Below are 6,093 nucleotides of genomic sequence, written 5' to 3' on the forward strand. Positions count from 1 at the left end.
ATAACTTTTTAAGATGTTGTTTCCTGAGACTAAATGATGGTCAAGTTCAAGTTTCACAATTTTATTTTTTCTCGTTGTTGAGTTATTGCCCTTTCTAATATCCTTAAGTGGTACTTTTTAGCTCACCTGGCCCAAAGGGCCAAGTGAGCTTTTCCCATCACTTTGCGTCCGGCGTCATCGTCCGTCGTCGTCCGTTGTCGTCGTCCGTCGTCGTTAACTTTTACAAAAATCTTCTCCTCTGAAACTGCTGGGCCAAATTAAACCAAACTTGGCCACAATCATCATTGGGGTATCTAGTTTAAAAAATGTGTGGCGTGACCCCGCCAACCAACCAAGATGGCCGCCATGGCTAAAAATAGAACATAGGGGAAAAATGCAGTTTTTGGCTTATAACTCAAAAACCAAAGAATTTAGAGCAAATCTGACTGGGGGTAAAATTGTTTATCAGGTCAAGATCTATCTGCCCTGAAATTTTCAGATGAATCAGACAACCCGTTGTTGGGTTGCTGCCCCTGAATATGTAATTTTAAGGAAATTTTGCTGTTTTGGTTATTATCTTGAATATTATTATAGATAAAGATAAACTGTAAACAGCAATAATGTTCAGCAAAGTAAGATTTACAAATAAGTCAACATGACCGAAATGGTCAGTTGACCCCTTTAGGAGTTATTGCCCTTTATAGTCAATTTTTAACCATTTTTCGTAAATCTTAGTAATCTATTACAAAAATCTTCTCCTCTGAAACTACATGGCCAAATTAATCCAAACTTGGCCATAATCATCTTTGGGGTATCTAGTTTAAAAAATGTGTGGTGTAACCCGGCCAAGCAACCAAGATGGCCGCCATGGCTAAAAATAGAACATAGGGGAAAAATGCAGTTTTTGGCTTATAACTCAAAAACCAAAGCATTTAGAGCAAATCTGATTGGGCTAAAATTGTTTATCAGGTCAAGATCTATCTGCCCTGAAATTTTCAGATGAATCGGACAACCTGTTGTTGGGTTGCTGCCCCTGAATTGGTAATTTTAAGGAAATTTTGCTGTTTTTGGTTATTATCTTGAATATTATTATAGATAGAGATAAACTGTAAACAGCAATAATGTTCAGCAAAGTAAGATTTACAAATAAGTCAACATGACCGAAATGGTCAGTTGACCCTTTAGGAGTTATTGCCCTTTATAGTCAATTTTTAACCATTTTTCTTAAATCTTAGTGATCTTTTACAAAAATCTTCTCCTCTGAAAATACTGGGCCAAATTAATCCAGACTTGGCCACAATCATCATTGGGGTATCTAGTTTAAAAAATGTGTCCGGTGACCCGGCCAACTAACCAAGATGGCCGCCACGCCTAAAAATAGAACATAGGGGTAAAATGCAGTTTTTGGCTTATAACTCAACTTATGACACGGGTTATGTTCTTCTCATATATGTTATGATGGTATGATACTAAACCCCTAACGGGAAGGATTGTGCCTGATGTTCATATGATGAAATCATAATCTTTCAGTCAGTTTAATTGAAGTCTGGAGCTGGCATGTCAGTTAACTGCTAGTAGTCTGTTGTTATTTATGTATTATTGTCATTTTGTTTATTTTCTTTGGTTACATTTTCTGACATCAGACTCGGACTTCTCTTGAACTGAATTTTAATGTGCGTATTGTTATGCGTTTACTTTTCTACATTGGTTAGAGGTATAGGGGGAGGGTTGAGATCTCACAAACATGTTTAACCCCGCCGCATTTTTGCGCCTGTCCCAAGTCAGGAGCCTCTGGCCTTTGTTAGTCTTGTATTATTTTAATTTTAGTTTCTTGTGTACAATTTGGAAATTAGTATGGCGTTCATTATCACTGGACTAGTATATATTTGTTTAGGGGCCAGCTGAAGGACGCCTCCGGGTGCGGGAATTTCTCGCTACATTGAAGACCTGTTGGTGACCCTCTGCTGTTGTTTTTTATTTGGCCGGGTTGTTGTCTCTTTGACACATTCCCCATTTCCATTCTCAATTTTATTATCTTGAATATTATTATAGATAGAGATAAATTGTAAACAGCAATAATGTACAGCAAAGTAAGACCTAAAAAGAAGTCAACATGACCAAAATGGTCAATTGACCCCTAAGGAGTTATTGCCCTTTATATAGTCATTTTTTTAACAAATTTCACAAAATTTGTAAAATTTTACTAACATTTTCCACTGTAACTACTGGGTCAAGTTCATTAAAGATAGAGATAATTGTAAGCAGCAAGAATGTTCAGTAAAGTAAGATCTACAAACACATCACCATCACCAAACCACGATTTTGTCTTGAATCCATCTGTGTCCTTTGTTTAGTATTCACATAGACCAAGGTGAGCGACACAGGCTCTTTAGAGCCTCTAGTTTGTGAATGAGTTATTTCCCTGTGAACAGAAATGATTAGTTACATAGTGCATAAAATATGATTACACTAAGCCTTTATACATAATTTTCACCTATTATCAGCTTACTAAGTATATGGTTAATGTCTTATCTCACAATAATAAGTGGAGTGACAGATTTATTTGAAAATTTCTGTTTTCTAAGTGATGATGATCATAGGCGGATCCAGGGGGTTGGGGGTGGCTGGGCCCAAAAATTGGTTGATTATATAGGGAATCATTAAAGCATGACTGGAGCTGGCCCCTTATGAAAAGTTCTGGATCCACCACTGATGATTAAAAGTTATTTAGGAGTTGTATAAAATACAGGTAGAAATTTACTGTTCATTATTCGACATTTTGAAGATAAAAACAGATAAGTTTAAAGATTTTTGAAAGTTATTATATTAATGATAAATGACATTTTTTCTTTTTTTTCTTGTTTTGGTAAAGAAGAATTTTGTGGTAGGTTTGTTTGTACTCTGTAAAAACTAATTTTCTGAATGCTATGCTTTTGATGTAGTGAACATAAATTGAGTATATATAGGGTTCTTTGAAATGATGAATCCAAACCTGTATTTATTGGGAGTAAATATTTTTGACATGCTAGATTTGTAAACCTTCATGTATTGTTTTAATATCTGGATAGAAGCATAGATATAGCAGCTGAAGAAAAAAGTGTGATTTGAAAAAAATGTGAATTTTACTGACTAATCATCAACTAGACAGAGTAAGATCTCTTCAGTACAATTAAGACTCAGTTTTGTTTAAAATTTAGGAGTTGAATAGTTTACAAGAAATTAAAAAAATAATGAACAGGTGCGGAATGTCCCCCAGGACAACATCTAGTTGTACTTAAAAGTATAAAAAAAGAAGATATGGTGTAATTGCTAATGAGACAACTCTCTCCATAAGAGACCAAATGGCACAGAAATTAACAACTATAGGTAACTGTACGGTCTTCAAAAATAAGAAAAGTCTGTACTGCATAGTCTGCTATTTATACAACACTTTTTGTTCATATGAAAATAGTAAACAAAAAATAATATTTATATAAGTATTTCACAGTTTTGCCTAGCTGCAAGCTTACAGTAAAGAACAATTGATTTATATGTGGTTAATTTACTCTCAGGAGGTATTATATGAAATGATAATTGCCTGTACACTTTAGCCTGATTTTGGTTTTAAAATACACTCACATGCTGATCAACTGATGTACGTCAAACGTGAATCCCACACCAGAGTTCATGTTTACCGAATCATGTGCCCTTCAGGGTGAGGATTCGGTCCCAGTACTTAAAATCGTTCAATCCTTTATGGGTGGATTTAATATAGGCTAACAAAATCGTATTAAAAAAGGCAATGAATGAGGTTGCTTTATTTTATATTCTGGTATGCCTTTTTGTGCTTCCTTGTTACATATTTGTTTGTTTTTATAGTGATTAAGATAATAACGCAATGTTGACTGCTGTACCCCTATTGTTGTCATATTTACCTGTCTGTTTTGTTCACACATCGTTGTCAATATAATGGAATTGATGCGACTGGCATACAAGTGAGAGATTTAGCTTGCTTAAAAACCAGGTTCAATCCACTATTTTCTACGTAAGAAAATGTCTGTACCAAGTCGGGAACATGACAGTTGTTATCCATTCGTTTGATGTGTTTGAGTTTTTGTTTTTGTCATTTAATTAGGAACTTTCCGTTTGAATTTTCCCCGGAGTTCAGTATTTTCGTGATTTTAGTTTTTTGTTAGTTTTTTGTTGTTTCAGATGTGCCTTCCCGTCGTTCTTTTATTTAAATTTTATATGTGATTCTGACACCCATTACCATGTGGACATAGTATATGATTCTGATACCCATGATATTGACAGAATTCATTCTATTAGGGTAACAGATTTTTATGCCACATTTATGGGCATTATGTTTTCTGGTCTGTACGTCCGTTTGTTCATTAGTCTGTCCGTCCGATCGTCCCGTTTCAGGTTAAAGTTTTGGTTAAAGTTTTTGGTCGAGGTAGTTTTTGATGAAGTTAAAGTCCGATCAACTTTAAACTTAGTAAACATGTTCCCTATGATATGATCTTTCTAATTTTAATGCCAAATTAGAGATTTTATCCCATTTTTACGGTCTACTGAACACAGAAACTGATAGTGCGGATAAGGCATCCGTGTACATGGGACACATTCTTGTTTTCCATACTGTAATTTAGATTACAAGGTTCACAGATTACCTTCTGTGATATGCTTTACTTTGCAGTAAATCAGGAAGAAGTATTTCATCTGCTGATTCAACCCATAAGTAAATTAAACACCTGTATGTGTTATACAGGTAAACAGATGATTAACATTTGAAAAAATCTAATTCATGATCATGATGATGTATAACGAAATGGATCTAAAACATCGATATTAAATATTTTTATTATATAATTGATGTTCTTGTTTCATGTGTATATCGAGTCACACGCCCATCGATAGTCTTCGGTGGTCATTTTGATTGTGAATTAGATGTCGTCTAATCCTAAAATGATTCTGTTCCACATGCTCATACCTATTTCTATTTCATGGTAAGCTTATTCCTACAAAAGTTTAGTAATTGGGGTAAATATTTCAGTTCATTATAAACAAATCAAAGAGTTACACACATACATGCTACATACGTAAATGTATGTAGTGTCACCTGTCTATAATTATTGAATAACACATTTTTATCTTTAGATTATATTATTAACGGAATAAACACAGAGTTTATTGAAGAGATTGAGAAAGAAGTCTTTCCCTCCTCCCATTTAAAATCATGTCTAAAATGTCTATTTAAGGATTTTCACTTGGGATATTTTTTTTGGTTCTTTGTATAGATGTTTCAATATTAATCGTAATCTGCTTCCACCCTTATATTAAGACCGTTATTATAGAAAGGAGTAGCTTCAGTAAGACCCCTTTTTGGCCTCAAAATATAGCAGTTTTACAAAATTGTGAAAATGTAATCGTTTAGATATTTATTGCAAAGTAGAATGCTTCTGCTACACAAATATGGGCTGTTTTTGACAAAACAATGTACATATATCGGATACTAGCATCATTAAGTCATGCTAAATTACTGAAATCTTCACAATTGTAGCATTTTAGTTAAATTTTAGACGGTTTCCGTCTGAAATGAAAGTGGCCGCATTCGTGTTCATTCATAATATTGAAATGTAAGTTGTATTTGATGATAATACATAATATATATAAAGGTTGAGGATGAACACGGATGCGGCCACTTTCATTTTTGACAAAAATCATCTGAAAAGTGACGATTTTTGGCATATTTGATAGATTTTTCATATTGAAGCTTGAATCGGGGCGTTTTAAATGACTTATTAAGTTAAAATCTTCCCCATTGACTAATTGAATCAATTGAAATAGACACTTAAGTGTTTAGAAAGTGTCTAAAATCTTTCGTTAGATGAACTTGAAAATTGAGGCCGAAATCGGCCCTTACCGGACCTACTCCTTTAATTATATTCTTTCAAAATTTGAATTTATTGAATGATTACACTATGTGACATAACATTACTAGAAATCAATACGCATGAGGCTAATAGTCAATGAAGCTATATATAGGTTAAAGCGCAATAACCAATCACTCTGTCCTTGACTTATATATACAAGTTTAGTGAAGCAAAATTAATTGTTTATTCCCTTGCCATA

Source organism: Mytilus galloprovincialis, chromosome 13 (assembly GCF_965363235.1).
Source record: "Mytilus galloprovincialis chromosome 13, xbMytGall1.hap1.1, whole genome shotgun sequence".
In the NCBI taxonomy this organism is placed as follows: Eukaryota; Metazoa; Mollusca; class Bivalvia; order Mytilida; family Mytilidae; genus Mytilus; species Mytilus galloprovincialis.